Source organism: Arvicola amphibius, chromosome 15, assembly GCF_903992535.2.
Source record: "Arvicola amphibius chromosome 15, mArvAmp1.2, whole genome shotgun sequence".
NCBI classification, from domain to species: domain Eukaryota; kingdom Metazoa; phylum Chordata; class Mammalia; order Rodentia; family Cricetidae; genus Arvicola; species Arvicola amphibius.
In genome coordinates, this window is record NC_052061.1 from 34,285,916 (window position 1) to 34,304,877 (window position 18,962).

General features: G+C 47.5%; 1 pseudogene; it reads right to left on the minus strand.

Moving 5' to 3' along the window:
* Positions 1 to 1,123: 1,123 nt before the first annotated feature.
* Positions 1,124 to 1,552, minus strand: LOC119801734 (annotated as a pseudogene).
* Between the last annotated feature and the right edge of the window lie 17,410 nt (positions 1,553 to 18,962).

An 18,962-nucleotide genomic window follows, 5' to 3' on the forward strand; every position in this document is an offset into this window, starting at 1 on the left:
GTTAAACAAAATAACATCGGAGTCACTTCATAGTTCTGGCCGTCTTTGGACTTGGAGTCCCCCTGCCTTCTGCCTTCCAAGTACTGGGGGTGGGTTACAGGTATAAGCCAGTACACACACTTTATTTTAATTTTCAATAGTCATTCATAATTTTGGTTTATTTTTTAGTTTGAGACAAGGTTTCCCTGTAGACCAGGCTGGCCTCAGATTCACAGAGATCCACGAGCCTCTGCTTCCCAAGCGCTGGGATTGAAGGCGTGCGCCACCATACCCAGCACCAGTCACTCATAATTTTTTTAAATATTTATTTATTTATTCTGTATACAATATTCTGTCTGTGTGTATGCCTACAGGCCAGAGGAGGGCACCAGACCCCATTACAGATGGTTGTGAGCCACCATGTGGTTGCTGGGAATTGAACTCAGGACCTTTGGTAGAGCAGGCAATGCTCTTAACCTCTGAGCCATCTCTCCAGCCCGTCACTCATAATTTTGAAGGATGTTTTGCCATAGCATGTTTGTGAAAACATGCTTCCCTTTCCCTCTGGTTTCCTTATTTCAGTCATCCCAGAGCAAAGACATTAGAGACAACCCGAACATCCATCAGTAGAGACAACCCAGCAACCTGAGGCCAGGTCACCCCTTGTGCAGAAAAGGACCCGGACCTGGCTAATCCGTCTCACAGTTAAATCTACATATCTTCTTTCTTCTTGCCTTTGCCTGATGGTGGTCTTCTATCTGTCTGCCTGCCTGTCTGTCTGTCTGTCTGTCTGTCTGTACTGGGAATTGCATCTAAGGCCTGCAGCCTGCTACGTAAGCGCCCTACTGCTGAGTTATAGCCTCAGCCCTCACTGCTACCTGTTCTGTTCTTTGGTTTTTTGAAGACACGGTCTCTCTTGCTATGTTGTTCCAACTAGCTTGGAACGCACTGTGCAGACCAGCCTGGCCTCAAACTAAAAGAAATCCTCCTGCCTGTGTGTCTGGAGAGTGCTGGATCAAAGGCGTGCGCCACCACATCTGGCCTCCTTGTTTCGTGTAAGAGGGGTTTTTGTGTTTTCTTTGGATGCTTTCAAGACTCTGCTCGCTCGCTCGCTCGCTCGCTCGCTCGGACTGAACATGAGTCTTTATTGGCCACAGCTACTTGAGGGGGATGAAGCGGGAGGTGTGGACAGGTGCTTCACAGGCTTGTAGGTAATGGAGAACTCGCCCAGGTAGTGGCCAATCATCTCCAGCTTGCTCTCCACCTGGTTGAAGGTCTTGCCGTTGTACACGCCCACTACGCTCCCCACCATCTCGGGCAGAATGATCATGTCCTGCAGGTGGGTCTTCACCACCTCGGGCTTCTCCAAGGGCAGCGCCTCCTTCTTGGCCTTTCTCAGGCGCTTGAGAGCAGCAAGTGCTGCTTCCGCCGCTGCAGGTCGCAGTTGAGGCATCGCCTCAGTCGGGCGCTGCATGAGCTGCTCACAGAACATGTCCAGCAGCTGGTCCAGGTCCACGCCGAGGTAGGTGAACTTGCGGAAGGTCCGCTTCTTCTTCCGCTCCACTTCGGCCATCTTGTCGGCGACCCGGAAAAAAGGCCATTCTCTTTCCTAATATTATGTGTGCCTGTCCTCTGGTGCCTTAGGGACTTTCCTTCTATATATATACCATAACGGGTTAAATGATGGCCACTAGGAATATTTCATCCTTGTGTCTGGAACCCATAAATGCTATTTTAAAAAATGGTCTATTTTGTTGTTTGTTTTTCTGGTTTGTTTTTGTTGTTTTGTTTTGTTGAGACAGAGTTTCTCTGTGTAACAGCCCCAGCTATCCTGGAACTCACTTTGTAGACTAGGCTGGCCTTGAACTCACAGAGATTCACCTGCTTCTGTCTCCTGGAATTAAAGGGGTGTACCATCACCACCCTGCCTTGCTATTTGTTTTTGAGACAGGGTCTTGTATGTATTCCAAATTGGCTTCAGACTTTCTATGCAGCTGAAGATGACCATGGTAGTTTAATGTAGTGGCCCCCATAATCTCATGCGGAGTGGCACTAATAGGGGGTGTGGCTTTGTTGGAGTGGGTGTGGCCTTGTTGGAGGAAAAGTATCACTGTGGCAATAGGAGTTGAGGTTTTCTATGCTTGGGATACCACCCAGTATCTCAGTTGACTTCCTGTTGCCTGCAAGATGTAGGACTCTCAGCTACTTCTCCATGTCTATGTCTGCCTGCACGCCACCATGCTCCCTGATAATGGACTGAACCTCTGAAATTGTTAGCAGGTCCCCTCAATTAAATGTTTTCCTTATAAGAGTTGCCATGATCGTGGTGTCTCTTCACTGAATAGAAACCCTAATGACCTGGAAAAAAAAAATATATATATATATATATATAATCTGTTGAAGTGGGTAGGCCAGGGGCAAGTGAGGGTGGTACCAGTGGAGACCAGAAGAGGGCAAAGCCCCCAGAACCTAGGTCTCTAGGCAGTGGTTTAGTTGCTGGTTGTGGGCGCTGGCGACCAAACTCAGGTCCTGTGCCAGAGGAGCAAGCACTCTTAGCCTCTGAGTCACCTCTTCAGCCTGACCTTGAGCTTCTGCTACGTCTGCCTTCCCAGTCCAGGCTTGTACCACCATGCTGGGTGTCCGTGGTGCTGGGGATGGAGCCCAGGGTTCAGGTGTGCCAGGCAGTCCCCAGGCTTGGTTACCGTGCAGGTACGATTACATCACAGATCTTGGCTTGAGTCCCAAATCCAGCCACAAGCATCCTAAGAGCAAGGCTGAGGAGAGGACACACGGGGAAGGAGTTGTGACGGTGGAGGCAGAGGCCGCTGTGCTGCTGTGCCAGCTCAAGAAGGCTGAGAGGGTGAGCGAGAAGAGACACGGCCTCCCTCAGGCCTTCTGACGCTGTGATCTCAGAGCACTGAGATCTGGGATGGACATCCAGCCTCCAGAATGGTGAGAGGACTCCCCACTCCCACACCCTCGCCCCCAGCCCTCCGCTGTACCTTTTCTTTACCTTTTAAACCTAAGCTCAACCACTGTGTTCTTCCTTGAGACACATTCCCATGTGTCCCAGGCTGGTCTCGAACTGCTGAGGATGTCCTCCACCCTCTGATCCTCCTGCCTCCATGTTCCCGGTGCTGTGACTACAGGTGTGAGCTACGACACCTGGCTCTGAGTATGACATAATCTGTGGCATTCTTTATGAGGCCTCTTTGCCATGCTAAGGAAGGTTTCTCCTGGTCTCACTTTTCTAAGAGCCTTTGATAATGAAATGAAGCTGGATTTTGTCCAAGGCCCTTTCTGCATCAACAGAGGTGGTGATGTGATCCTCTCCCTTCATTCCGTTGACATGGCACCTTACACTGTTGATTTTCTCATGTCAAACCACTCTTTGCACACTTGGGACAAGTCCCACTTGGTCATAGCATATGTTCTGGTTTTTTTTTTTTTTTTTTGGTTTTTCGAGACAGGGTTTCTCTGCAGCTTTAGAGCCTGTCCTGGAGCTAGCTCTTGTAGACCAGGCTGGTCTCGAACTCACAGAGATCTGCCTGCCTCTGCCTCCCGAGTGCTGGGATTAAAGGCGTGTGCCACCACCGCCCGGCGGCATATGTTCTTTTTAATATGCTATTGGATTCACTCAGGTAGTGTTTTCATCTATGTTATGAAATATATATATTTATATTATATATATTTCTTCTATATATAAAATATATATAAATAATTATATATATATGTCTATATTTGGTCTGTAATTGCCTTTCCTTGTGAGGTAATATTGTTTTTCCAATTTATTTATGAATGCCCAGTTTATGGAATGGGGAGGATTAAACCTCACAGTCTACTAACTGAGTTTCATTTCTGGATTTATGTGTGTGTGCACGTATGTATGTATGTATGTGCCTATGTGTGTACAAGTGTACGCATGCTCCTTCCTAAACAGGGAGGACAAGGAAGCTTTCTGGTGTCACCCTGTGTCACCCTCCACTGTATCTTGTCTGAGGCAGGACCTCTCATTGAACTGAAGCTTGCTGTGTTAAATAGGTTGACTGGCCAGCAAGCTCCTGGGAGCCCTGTGTCCCCCAAAGCTGGGATACATGCATGTACAGGTGTTCTTGGCTTCTGCTTGGGTCCTGAGGATGTTAACTCTTGTCCTCTTGCTTTAACACCAAGCCCTCTTACCCAGCAATCTCCCCCCAACTCCTCCTGTGCACTCTTCACTGGAGAAATGTGCGGTTTTGTAGCGCACCACGCCCGTCTGACACTACCATACAGCTTGTGAACCGGGCAAGGGGCTGGAGATTGAAACACACAAAGAGACACAGATCATCCTTGAATTCCCCAAGAATGCTGCCTTTATTGTGACCAGGGGCAGCTTATATAGGGATCCTTAACTGATAGCCACGCCCCAGCCAACCCACCTGAAACCACTCTCCTGCCATCAGGAACTCCGGAGAGTCTCGTGCACAGAGCAGCTGCAAGCATTACAAGTTGTTTACCAGAAATTCAGGATCTGGCGGGTTCACAGCTCCCAACACAGTTTGACGAGTTTTCGTTGCATGGGCACATTTGTTCAACCAGAAGCCCAGAGCTGTCCTGTCGACCTGCTCAACCCTCCGGGCCTGTGGCCGGCACACCACAGCTGCGGCCCTCCGAGCTGACACTGTACCCCAGGGGAGCACGGTTCAGGATGCGGCACCAGAGCGTTTGCCAGCTCAGATCTGTGGTTTTGTTTTTGAGACGGGATCTCACTATGCTGCCCAGGCTGCTCTCAGCCTCCTGGGGTCACTTGTCCTGCCTCGACCCTGAAACTGGAACTGCAGGTTTCTAGGAAGGACACTGGCCACCTGCTTCTCCTCTGGGTAAGCTGAATCTTTCCTGAAATCTGAGGGATTTACCTCCATTATTTCTTCAGATGGATATTTATATTCCTTTTGATTTTATTTATGCTTCCTGGACTCCTGTTTTCTAGACACTGGCATTTGTCCTTGTGTCTTCAGGTCACATGTCTTTTGTTTCCCTCTCCTGCTTCTGAGCGTCCCTTAAACTGACCTAATTTACTAATTTCTCAGATGCCTTGGTCTTATTACTGAGATCATTTACTGCTGTCTGCAGTTACATCAGAGAGTTTGTTTGTTTTATGACAGAGTTTCACTTTGTAACTTAGGCTGCCCTGGAACTGACTGTGGACTTCCTTCTATACTCAGTCATGGCAATCCTCCTGCTTCAGCCACCTATCTTTGTCAATAACTCTAGTTTAGATATCATTCCTGCTGGATTCTTTAATGGGCTTTCTTACTTGACCCTGCTAACATCTTTCATTCACCATGTTTATGCTGCTTGTTTGGAATCTTGTCCACATGCTGTTCCTGTTTCTAACAGAATCTGTAATGCCAACGAGTGGGTTTTCTTTTCAAGTAATTTTTTTTTTTTTTTTTTTTTTTTTTTTTTTTTTTGGTTTTTCGAGACAGGGTTTCCCTGTAGTTTCTAGAGCCTGTCCTGGAACTAGCTCTTGTAGACCAGGCTGGCCTCGAACTCAGAGATCCACCTGCCTCTGCCTCCCAAGTGCTGGGATTAAAGGCGTGTGCCACCACCGCCCGGCCTCAAGTATTTTCTATTCTCATTATTAAATTCTACTAGAGCGGAGGGGAGAAATCAAAGTCCTAAAATCAAGCAGAGGGAGGTAGCAGCTGAGCCAGTCCTTATGAAAAGGCCCACGCTCCAGAATGCCAGGGAAACGCTTCCCCTCCCCCAAGGATCTCTGAGTGGCATCCAGAGGGGACTGGAAGGACAGGATGGGAACAAGGAGGAGATCTTCCTGTTGTCTTTGGCTCTTCATGTGCATGTGACCCCTGAACCCTGAGGAATGGAGAAGCTGTTGCAGGCAGGCCTGAGCAGACACCTCTTTTGTCCAAGGTGTCATAGTGGGGAGAAACAGCAGGTCCTGGCCCTTCTTTCCTATTTCAGCCTCCGCCAGAGGCCTCAGTTGTGGCCACTGCTCCTGGCTCACATCTGCTTCCTCTCGGGTTTTCTCTGTGTCTCCCCTGGTCATTCTGGGTGAGGCAGTCATAGCCACACTAGACTGACCCTGTTGGTGGGCATGGAGCTGGGCTTCTCTCTGTATTTCTCAGGGTTCTTCATAGTATTTTTCTCTGCCTTGTATAATATTAGATGTTCTGATGATATGGTGTTGAATCTTGGGCTGCCTGGACAACTGAATTATAAAATTATGAAAGCAGTCTTGAATTTGTGCAGGGAAGTAAAACAAAAGGAGAAAGCCCAAGCCGAGGAGCAAAATTTAAACCAGAGCCTTTCAATCCCAGCACTGGGGAAGCCAACGGCTCCTTGTGAGTTCACGGTCTGCTCTATACAGAGTTCCAGACTAATCAGGAGCTATTACAGTGAGTTGCTGTCTCAAAACTGATGAATTAAGATCCAGGGATTGGAGGTGTAGCTCATCAGTGGAGTACCTGCCCAGCATGCGTGAGGCTCTGGGTTCCATTCCTAACAAAAAGAGAGAAATTTAGTAGCCTAGATCCTTAGATTGGGGCTGGGAAGATTGCTCAGCAGTTAAGAGATTTTACTGTTCTGGCAGAGGACCTGAGTCCAGAGTCCAGATCCCAGCACTCGTAACTTCAGTGCTAGGAATATGGCGCCCTGTTGTGGTTTCCTCAAGCACCTACTACACTCACATACACATCCCAGCCTACACACACACACACACACACACACACACACACACACACACAGAGGTTTTTTTAACCCCCTGAGCCATCTCCACTGAGCCAGTCTCTCACACACTCACATCTCTCCAGCCCTACACATACACTTTTTAAAAAGGAAATCGACAGATGTGGTGACACACGCCTTTAATCTCAGCACTCAGGAGGCAGAATGGTGGATCTCTGAGTTCTTGACCAACCTGATCTACAAAGTGAGTTCCAGGACAGCCAAACTTTGTCTCAGCAAAACAAAACAAAAAAAACCCCCAAAACCAGAAAGGAGTTCAATCTTTTTTATTCTTTGATAATTTCATACAATGCCCTTTCATGGTGTTCCTCTTGCTCTCAGACCCCCACACACTGCCACCTCCAACAACAGCGCAGCTAAACCGTCCCGGCAGCTCCACGGCGAGAGAGAGCTCTTGGACCCGAGGGTTAAGAAAACATATCTTGTTATTTCGATAGCTTCTTATACACAAATAAATGCGAAGTGTAATTAATATAAAACAGCAAACACAAACCTAGGTTTCTTTTGCTCCTGCCGAGCCCCAATGTGCCTCTAAGGAAGCCTGAATGAAACAATTCTGAGGTGAGGTTGCCACCTGGTGGTCAATATGAAAATTGCATAGCCATTTTCTTTTTTCTTTTTTTTTTTTTTTTTGGTTTTTCAAGACAGGGTTTCTCTGCAGCTTTTTTGGAGCCTGTCCTGGAACTAGCTCTTTTAGACCAGGCTGGCCTCGAACTCACAGAGATCCGCCTGCCTCTGCCTCCCGAGTGCTGGGATTAAAGGCGTGCGCCACCACCGCCCGGCTGCATAGCCATTTTCTAACCCAGCTCTGGGCCTTACCCAAAACAGGTGAATTCATTTTAATAATGTATTTACTCCAATATATTCAAATATTAACATTTAATACTAAACAATTTGCATTTTATTTTTAAATTATGACTTGTATTTTCTCATGAGAATTTACATCTCTTTACATGCTAAATTTTCTTTCCTTTTTCTTTTTTGTTTTTTTGAGATTTTTTTAAAGATTTATTTATTTATTCATTTATTCATTCATTCATTTATTATGTATACAATATTCTGTGTGTATGCCTGCAGGCCAGAAGAGGGCACCAGATCTCATTACAGATGGTTGTGAGCCACCATGTGGTTGCTGGGAATTGAACTCAGGACCTTTGGAAGAGCAGTCAATGCTCTTAACCACTGAGCCATCTCTCCAGCCCCTATTTTTTGAGATTTTTGAGAGAAACAGGGTTTCTCTGTTCTGGATGTTCCATAACACACTTAGGATGGCCACGAAGTCACAGAGACCTGCCTGTGTCTGCCTCCCAAGAGCTGGGATTAAAGGCATGCCTACGTGCACACATGAACCACCACCGCCTGGCTTTACGTGCTAAGTTTTCATCAAACACATTTGTGGGGGCTGGAGAGATGGCTCAGAGGTTAAGAGCATTGACTGCTCTTCCAAAGGTCCTGAGTTTAATTCCCAGCAACCACATGGTGGCTCACAACCATCTCTAATGGGGTCTGCTGCCCTCTTCTGGCCTGCAGGCACACACACAGACAGAATATTGTATACATAATAAATAAATATTTTAAAAAACACATTTGCTATGTATTTAGTCATAACAAATTTACAATCAAAAAGCAGACTCAAGTTGGGTGTGGTGTCATGTACGCAGTCCCAGCACTAGAGAGGCTGAGGCAGAGGAGATTGCCACGAGCTCAAGGGTAGCCTGGGGCTGGAGACAGCTCAGGAGTCAAGAGCTTGTTGCTCTTCCTCCACACCTGGTTCACTTCCCTTGAGTACACACGGAGGGCTCCTGACCGTCTGTAATTCCGGTTCCAGGAGATGTGATACCCTCTTCTTAACTCACAACCAGCCTGGGCTATGCAGTGGATCCTAACCTAGCTTGAGCTATAATGTGAAACTGTCTCAAAACAGAAAAAAAGCAAAGAAAAACCAAATTAATAAACTCAAAGTAATATACTTAACTACTACGGACAAAAAAAAAATCACAAATCCTGGGAAGCAGAGGCAGGTGGATTTCTATGAGGCCAGCCTGATCTAAATAGTGAGTTCTGGGACAGCCAGGGCTATAGAGAGAGACCCTGTCTCAGAAACCAAACAAACCGATTAGGGGCTGCTCTGATTGACCTGCCCACGTCAGTCAACTCTGTTAGACAGGCCTGCCCCTGGTTTCACTCACGGGTGATTTTGCTTTATATCAGCTGAAATATATGCAACAGCAGCAGGCGAGGCTCAGCCGTCCCGCGCACCTGCAACCCTGCTGGGTGGATAACTTCACACTGCTGCTCCTTCCGGGCCTGCAGGATGCAGACCTAGCTGCATTTTTGTGGCAGACAGCCTTCAGTTGCCCATTGTATTTGGGAACGTAACCGCTTCCAGGGATTGGTCTGTGGAGAGGCCCGAGTGTCTCAGACTTATCCACGAGCAATGCTGAAATCTATCTAATTTCTCTTTGGCTATCTCGGCTTCTGCTCCCACTCTTTCCCTCCCTCCCTTCTTCTTCCAGCTTGGAGCTTCAGACTCCCCGGGGCCTCTTGCATCTCTCAGGCTATTACCTTTTGAAACTCCACCAGTGGCCGTGAGTCTCTGGGCCAAGCTACATAAAAAGCGGTAAGATGGGATTCTGAGCTTGGCTGGCTCCAGGAACCCTTGCTGTTTGTGGGGGAAGTGTTGGTAGCCCAAGTACAAGGTAGCAACCAGCTCATCTGATCTTCCATTGCTGAACCATGATGGGTTTTATTTTGTTTTGTTTTTTGAGACAGGGTCTCCACCATAGGACTCAGAATGGCTTCCTGCCTCAGCCCCCAGAGTGCTAGGATTACAGGCATGGGCCATGGTTTCCAGCGAGGATAGCACTCTGGTACCAGTTAGAGCTCATTAGCAGGTTTTGAATGTCAGGACTTCGAGAAATACGTGGGGGTGGGGTGTAAAAACTGTGAGGACGGTGAACTTGTGTGGCTGTTGCTAAAGACACAGAGGCTTTGGAAAAAAGCAACAAGCTGAACGTAATTAACAGACAATTTAAACCGGTCGGTGGTTGCGCACACCTTAATCCCAGCACTCAAGAGGCAGAGGCAGGCGGATCTCTGAGTTCGAGGCCAGCCTGGTCTACAAGAGCTAGTTCCAGGACAGGCTCCAAACCAAAGCTACACAGAGAAACCCTGTCTCAAAAAAACAAAACAACAACAAAGACCAGACAATTTAAAATGACAAAATGACGCGTGAGGCTCAGTGGTTTTAAGATCATTAGCTGCAGCCGGGCGGTGGTGGCGCATGCCTTTATCCCAGCACTCGGGAGGCAGAGGCAGGTGGATCTCTGAGTTCAAGACCAGCCTGGTCTATAGAGCTAGTTCCAGGATGGGCTCCAAAGCTACCAAGAAAAGAAACCCTGTCTCAAAAACAACAAAAACGAAAACAAAAAAAAAAAAAATCATTGGCTGCCCTGTCAGAGAACCCAGGCACCCATGTGTAACTTACAAACATCTGTAACTCCAGTTCCAGGGGACCCAGCATCCTCTTCTGACCTCCAAGAGACCCCCATGCACTTGGGGCACAGACTTTTCAGACTTTTATGGAGTCAAAACACACAAACACTTATAAGATCTTTATCAACTGAGAATCAAGTGTGAGGACAGAGGCGCCTGCATGGGCCTGAGGACCTGCATTTACTCTCAGGATTTCTCTTAGTCATAGGGGCGAGCCAGTCCCTGGTTTGCCTTCTCTCCGCAGGCTTGGACAGCTGACCATGCCCAAGACACATGCAATGCCTAGGTTGATGCAGCCTGAAGCCCCAAACCTTCAGAGTCCTTGAGAGGCTGGACGCAGTCCCCCTTCCCTATCAGAGATCACACTCACTTCTTCCTCAGACCCAGAAGGACATACACACTGGCTCGGCATCTGTGAGCACCAAGCTGTCATAGGGTTTAAGACTGGAAAGAAAGAGAGACTGTGTCTTAAGGGAGCTACAGGCTCTGGCAAGTGTCAGAAGGAGCCAGGAGAGACTGGCTGGGACCGGCAGAGCTCAACACCACATGAGTTTATCCGTTGGGGACTGCTATTCCAGGCCGTGCAATTTCACACTCCGGTCAGACCCCTAGGAGATGGAGCAGACATGCTTCCAGATGGTTCCTTGAAGCATGGAAAAGACCACGGGACACACTAGGCAAGGCAGAAGCATTAGAATTACTGCTCATGACGGAAGAGGGGCTGGAGGCGCCGAGGTGGGTGTGCGTCTTAGGGAAACACCATGAAGGTGCATGCAATCACCACAGCACTAAGGGACGTGCTCCTGACAGGTACCGTCATGGCTAAGAGGCTCCTCCATCACTGTCCTTCTGAAGCTAGGGTAACGGTGGGAGCTGGTGCAGTCCAGGAAGTGCCTGCTACTGAGGGTACGAGGAGCCTGAACCAATGCACCAATGGATGTAGTCACTGGAAGAAGCACAAGAGATGAGGTTACGGCAGTGCTTAGAAGAGCTGGCAAAGCAGGCACGGGCATCAGTAAGTCACAGCGAAGCTAGGGCCAGCGAGGTGTTATGCAAGCTTGGTGACCTGGTTTTGATCCCAGGAGCCTATGTAAAGTGGGAGGAGGGAACAGGCCCTACAGGGTTGTCCTCTGACCTTCACATGTGCACCGTGGCATGCACACACACCTCCCTCACCCTCACATGTAATTTAAAATGGATGATGTTTTCAAGACGTGTGTGTGTGTGTGTGTGTGTGTGTAGATAGACCTGGCTATCCTGGAACTTGCTCTGTAGACCAGGCTGGCCTTGAACTCACAGAGATCTGCCTGCCTCTGTCTCCCGAGTGCTGAGATTAAAGGTATTCAGCACTATTGCCTGGCTTAAAAAAGGATTTTAATGGTCCATTTTCAGTGTGAAGTGTCCTTAAGAGTTCATCCGAGTCAGAAGCAGGCGCTGGGCCCCTCTCTTTGCAAGCTGGCAGCTGTCACCTGGGAGTCTCAACTCAGAGCTGGAAAGTTACAGGCTCTCTGCTGCTGCTGGTGTCTAAAACTGAAACAGGGTTGTTACAAGCTTCGAATTACTAACTAGGTAAGGCTTTGCGCTCTAAACCAATAAGATGGGGACTTGGGGAAGAAGTCCAGGCCTATGGGAAGAGAGGATGAGAATTTCTAGAAGTCAGGAGATTTAACTATTTTGTGCCAAGTCAGCAGGCAGGCATCCCACACTGTAGGATGGTATTAAAGTAAATTAAGGTAGAAAGGACCAGTTATTAGATATTGATTTATCTAGAGATTTACTGAAAGCACTGTTTGTCCTGATTGCCAAGCATGACCTCCCTTGCTACCTAGAACAGAACTGACTTGGGAAAATAGCTGAACCAATGGTTCATTGCCCTTAACAACCTGACCAGTCTTCCCTTGCTAGCTTGCCCCCACTTTATGGTTTTAAAATATAAGCTGGACTGGATCTGATAGCAAAGCCTATCAGGAGCTATCATGGCTTTGGTCCGCTGGTGATGTCTCTTTCGCTCTCGCTGATGTCAGAGTGTTTATTCCAGAAAGATCCCAGCAATAGCATATTAAAAATAGCTTTGCTTTCGTCAGTCTCTGGGGTGTGTATAGAGTCAAGGATCTTATTTTCCCCAGGAGATGACAGCACCCTGGGAGGTAGCAACCGGTGGCTCTCCAGGAGTTTGAGGTCAGACAGGTTTACATAGTGAGCTCTGGCTAGCCAGGGCTGCATTGCTAGACCCTGTATCTGCATAAAACAGCAAAATGTGCCCTTGGGAAATGGCTGCAGAGTGTGGTGACTTCAAGGCCAGTGTCGACCCAACAGTAAACCCCGCCTCAGTAGAAATCGGTGGCCCCTCCCACCTGCCCTCAGTCTCCTTTGCTTCAACCAGGCCTGGGCACGTCCTCCTGGATGTGGTACAGCAGCTGGGTTCTCCACTCCATTGCAGTCTCCTGCCTTGCTTCTTGTAGTGTCCTGTAAAGTAAGGGGCTTAATTAGGGCAGGGGTTGTGCAAAACCAGCGCCATGGAAGCAGCTGGGACTCCTAAGGGACACAAGCTCCACAGGCCACCAGGCCCACGGATGAGAAAGCCATGGGGATGGGGCTGAGTCCTGCACTGCCAGTCTTTTTTGTTATCATTTTTCAGGTGTGTGTATGCACGTGTATGTGTGTATGTATGTGTGCATATGTATACATGTGTAATGTGTGTGTGCGCATGTTTATGTGTGCGTGTGTGTATGCACGTGTATGTATGTGTGCATGTATATGTGTAATGTGTGTGTGCATGTTTATGTGTGCGCATGTATGTATGTGTGTGTATGTGTGCAAGTATATGCAAGTACAAGTACCCACAGAATCCGTGAGAGGGGATCAGATCCCTTGGGGCTGGAGTTCCGTGTGGTTGTGAGCTGCCTGACATGGGTGCCGAGAACCAGACCCCCTGGAAGAGCAGTGAATGGATGTTCTTAGCCACTGAGTTGTCTCTCCGGCCCTGTCCTAAGACTTTTAGGTGTGTCTGATGTGTGCGCAGGTTTGGAAACTGCTGGCCTTGTGCACACAGTGTTCATATTTTCTCCAGTGAGTTTTTGTGTGGTTGTTTCAGTCTCTGGGAGAGTTGTCACAATCGTCTTTGCTGCCTGTGAGTCTGCTTTCCTCTCAGTCTGTCGTTCTGATCCCTTTATGACGGACAACACTATCTTCCAGTTTACTTTGAGACATGCCTTCCCAGCCACTGACTGTGTAGAATATCTGTGTAGAAAATCTCATCCACTTACCTGGTATTTATTTCATATATTTAAAATTTATTGTGTATATGGTTTGTTTTTTTGTTGGTGATAGTGGTGGTGGTTTTTCGAGACAGGGTTTCTCTGTAGCTTTGAAGCCTGTCCTGGAACTATTTCTTGTAGACCAGGTTGACCTCAAACTCAGAGATCCGCCTGCCTCTGCCTCCTGAGCATTGGAATTAAAGGTGTGCGCCACCACTGCCTGGCTTAGTTTGGTATATTTTTTATAACCCATTTGATGATTTAATATGGTTTAATTAGGGATTTTTACTATGTATGTGTATGTGTATATGTACATATATTATGTAATATACAATACTAGCTATATATAACATATAAGTATGTTATATAATGATATGTAATATATAAAACATTATATATATATTATATATTTATAGGTACGATGATTTGAATAGGTATGGTCCCCATAGACTCATGTGTTTGAATGACTGGCCTCGCAGAGTGGCACTATTAGGAGGTGTAACCTTGTTGGAGGAAGTGTGTCACTGTGGAGGCAGGCTTTGAAGTCTCATATATGCTTAAGCCATGCCCAGTGGGACAGACTCCTTGTGATGCCTGTGGATCATGATGTAGAACTCTCAGCTCCTTCTCTAGTACCATGCCACTATGTCCTACCATGATGATAATGGACTAAACCTCTAAAACTGTAAGCAAGCCACTCCAATTAAATGTTTTCCTTCATAAGAGTTGCCATGGATATGATATCTCTTCACAAGCAATAGAAACCCCAAGAACACACACATACACACACACACACACACACACACACACACACACACACTTTTTTTGAGCACTGGCTTTGATTGTTTTTGTTTTTCAAGACAGGGTTTCTCTGTAGCGTTGGAGCCTGTCCTGGAAGTAGCTCTTGTAGACCAGGCTGGCCTCAAACTCACAGAAATCCACTTGCTTCTGCCTCTGCCTCCTGAGTGCTGGGATTAAACGCATGTGCCACCACCACAGCCAGCTTTATGAGGCAAGTTTTTAAAGCTTAGACGGTGCTTTGGTCTGAAGTGGTCTTGGCTGGAGTTATCGGATACTGCAGGAGGCTATTCCTAGGGGCTGTAGAGGGAAGGCAAGGTTGTCCAAAAGGTCGCCCTGCAGTCAGATGATCCAGGTTAGCTGCTGAGTAACTGGGTAGAGGGTTCTGCCCTAAAGAGCAAATAGGTACGGAGAGTTTGCAAGAATGGGAACACACAAGGAAGCATGTAGTGATGTAAAGGTACGGGAAGGGTCAGGGCCATCAGACCGGGACCATCTGATAAAGATCCACTGGACCATTGTGTTGTATAAAACAGCCCAGCAGGCATGAAGTACAACGGGAGGCTTTTGTACTTCAGGTGTTAAAGAATAATGGGACCTTTAAAGAAAGTGTTAGGGTCCTTCAGGGGAGTGTGATGGGCTAGTTTCAGTCGGTGTCCAGGAATGGAGGTATCCCAGACTTTGGGCAAGAACTTATGAGTAGCTGTGTCTGATGCTGCATGCTTTGACAGTTATGACATGTTATAACTGCATGTTATGATAGTTAGGGCCTTTGAGGCCCTACACAGCTCCAGCAGACCACTACAGAACAGACCTGGCAGAAATGTCATGAGAGACTCTGAAGTTTCAGAAAGCCTCAGCTGTAGTTTAGGTAGGACAGGAAGGAGAGCCATATAGCCCTGTCTGTCTTCAGACCAGGTGGGCCTCTTTCCTCAGCCAGCTCCTTACAGAGAGGAACAAAGGCAGGCCACTTGTGCTGCTTTGGGTTTGACCTGAGCGTGACATCCTTGGATGGGGTTGGCCTGTTCTCATAGTAAGAGGGACATTCTCGCTTCCTGTACCTGTACTCTGTAGACTGGACATGGCCCCAGGAGAGAGGCTTTGGGTACTCCTGACAAGGATGACTGGGAAGAGTCCTCAGACCCAAGGCTCACTTCATACAGACCTGGAGGCGGGGACAGAAGCAGACACTATAGAGGGATGGTGCCTAGTGGCCTGTTCCCCCTCTGACTTACCTTTCTTTCTACAGCTGACTCACCTGCATAGGGATGGTACCACCCACAGTGGACTGAGCTGCTTACATAGATGCTCACAGACATGGTCACAGGCCCATCTGGTCAGTGGTTCAGCTGAGGTTCCCTCTGCCTGGGGGACTCTAGGTTTGTGTCAAATTGGCAGCTGAACAATGATACCATGACACCGGGTAAGGAGGAGAAGTTGGAGAGACTTCTGCAGGTGGAGAAAATGTCACCTTCATTTGGTGTCACCCTCATCAAGGAAGGGGCGGGGGGAGCAGGATTGTGAGGTGGAGGTGGAGGTGGAGGCTGGCAGCAGAGACCAGATCCGACAGGGGCTTGAGTATTCACAAAGGGTCATCAGGAATGTCACTGGGGCTGAGTCCAGGGGAGACGGGCTAGTGTGAGAGACTCCACATGACATCCTTCCCACAGCTGACGTCCTGTCAACAAGGTCATGAAGGTTTGGGTTCAGAGGCCTGAGTCCTTCCTAGATTATGACCAAACGTTTCTTATAGAATGCAGTATGCCATGGCGTGGCCAGCTTTCTTGATCTGGGAGTAGACATGAGCCTATATAAGGGAAAATTAGTCCCGGCCCCCGCCTTTTCAGAATCTGGGGGTCAGTTTGAAGTCAATTCTTGAGAACACATTCCAGGAATGAGTCAGACGGAAATAGAGGTGGGCCCTATCAGAGACATTTCACCCCAAAGCGTCACTGGAGGGCAGTGAACCTCCCATGGTGACTCATGCAAACTTGACTGAGGCATGCTCTAAGCTGGGCTGGTTTTGGAAAACGCATGCCCTCTTTGTGGAGACAGAGCTCCATCTAGTTTCCTCACGGTTGAACTCAAGGGAACCACTTATAAGGGGAAAGTGGGCTTGAGCTGGCCCTGAGGGAAGATGGGGAGACTTTTCCCGCGGGTCCCTTGGAGCAGGAAGTCTGGCGAGGAGGGGGAAGAGCACACACAGACACTACAGGGACACTGGCACTGCAACTCTGAAGGATGGTAGGGAAAGCTAGGAAAGGAAAGCGGAGGAGGGAACGCAATTACCTCAGGAAATCTGCGGCCAGCTGCACTCCACGCTAAGTGAAAGACTTCCAGAAGAAAAGCAGTCCCCAACCTTATAGGACACAGTGGGCCATTCTCTTATTGTAAACAGGAAGTAAGGTTATCTACAAAGAAACCCTCAGCTGTGCCCTGGTGGACAAAGGTCTAGACTCACAGACTTATCCAGTTGTGAGCCAATGGACTGTGATAAAAATATCTTTTTTTATATTCTAGGAGACAAGAACTTTTGCTGGACCTTCAGTTAATAACACATCTTGAACTGGGTGATGATAGAGCCGGCCTTTAATCCTAGCATTCAGGAGGCAGCGGTAAGTGCATCTCTGAGTTTGAGGCTAGCCTGGTCTACAGAGTGAGTTTCAGAGTTTCAGGACAGCCAGGGCTGCACAGAGAGCTGTCTCTTTTTTTTTTTTTTTTTTTTTTTTTTTTTCGAGACAGGGTTTCTCTGCAGCTTTAGAGCCTGTCCTGGAGCTAGTTCTTGTAGACCAGGCTGGTATCGAACTCACAGAGATCCGCCTGCCTCTGCCTCCCGAGTGCTGGGATTAAAGGCGTGCGCCACCACCGCCCGGCCAGAGAGCCATCTCTTAAAGAAAAAACAAAACTGTTATCCTAACCGGCACCAGCCCATCTGTTTACTCTGCCTTTGAGAACAATGTAACAATTCTAGGCGCTTTGGATTTCCCATTGACATTCCCTTTTACATCCTAAACTGAGGCTCAGCTGTAAGCCTTAAATTATGTAGTCCATGCCCCTGACCCACAAGAATACGTATGCGTTCTAACAATCATTTGCTGAAAGCAGCAACACAGGAGTTGGACACAGTCCTATAAGATGGATATCCACTATAAACGTTACACACATTCAGCGCAGCTTTATAAACACTGTTTTTTTGGGTGAGCTGGAGGATCCCTTGGAAAACGGTTAAACAGTGTCTGTAAAATATCCCTCACTCGTCCCCATGTGATGCTCTCTGTGATGGTCACAAATACAGAGAAAAGCATAAGGGACACGGACACAGACACAAGGACGGAGTCACAAGACAGCCTACAGGGCAGGCACAGATTCAGACTCACGCCACAGGGAGGACAGAGGACACACAAAGGGACGCAGAGAATGCAAATCTGGACTTGTTGGTTAAATGACATTAAGTTCTTACCCCCCCCCCCATGGGACAGCCACACCATTATTGGTGACTCTTAGCTGGTCACCCAAGCATCAGAATGGAAAGCCTAGGCAGGCGAGAAGAGCCTTCCATCTGGACCACCAAAATGTGTCCAGATTGACAAGTCAAAGGGGCAGGTCATGAAGAAAATATGCTGGACTAGGGGTGTGGCTTAGTGAGGCACAAGCCATGAAAGCATAAAGACGGAGTTTGATCGCCAGCACCCACATCAAAAGCTTGGCACCTTCCTATAATCCCAGTGTGGGGAGGGGAGGCACACACAAATATATGGATGGAAGGTCGCTAGATCTTTATTTGGAAAAAGCAAAAACAAACTGGCATATTATATGACCTGGAAGTTTGCTCCTACACACTTTTCAATGAAGAGTCAGTCATACCATATTTTTGCTGTAGTTTATTTTTCTCTTTAGACACGGTTTCTCTGTGTAACAGTCCTGGCTGTCCCAGGACTCCTTGTAGATCAGGCTGGCTTCAAACTCTCAGAGATCCACCTGTCTCTGACTCCCGAGTGCTGGGATTAAAGGAGTGTGCCACCATGCCTGGTTTATTCACTTATATTTTTTTTTTTAGGATTTATTATGTATACAGTGTTCTGGCATGTCTGCTTTCATGCCAGAAGAGGGCACCAGATCTCATTATAGATGGTTGTGAGCCACCATGTGGTTCTGGGAATTAAACTCAGGACCTCTGGAAGAGCAGCCAGTACTCTTAACCTGAGTCATCCCTCCAGTCCCTCATTCATTTTTAAATGATTCTTTTTAAAACCCAAACCTGTAATATAACTTGGTCAACATAAAATCTTAAGTACTAGCACCTTTTTTTTCTTAATCTTCAGATTAAGATTTTTTTTTCTTAATCTTCAGGAATAAATTTCCTGGTATGAAGAGATTTTTTGTATTTCTCTTTTTTTTTGGTTTTTCGAGACAGGATTTCTCTGTAGCTTTGGAGCCTGTCCTGGAACTCGCTCTGTAGACCAGGCTGGCCTAGAACTCAGAAATCCACCTGCCTCTGGAGTGCTGGAGCGCGTGCCACCACCACACAGCATGTATTTTTCTTAATGCTAAAAGACAGAATCAACTATCTTCAAAAATAAAAATCCAAAGGGCTGGAGAGATGGTTTAGCAGTTAAGAGCACTGGCTGCTCTTTCAGAGGACCCAGGTTTCAATTCCCAGTACCCATAGTACCCATAGGGTGGGCT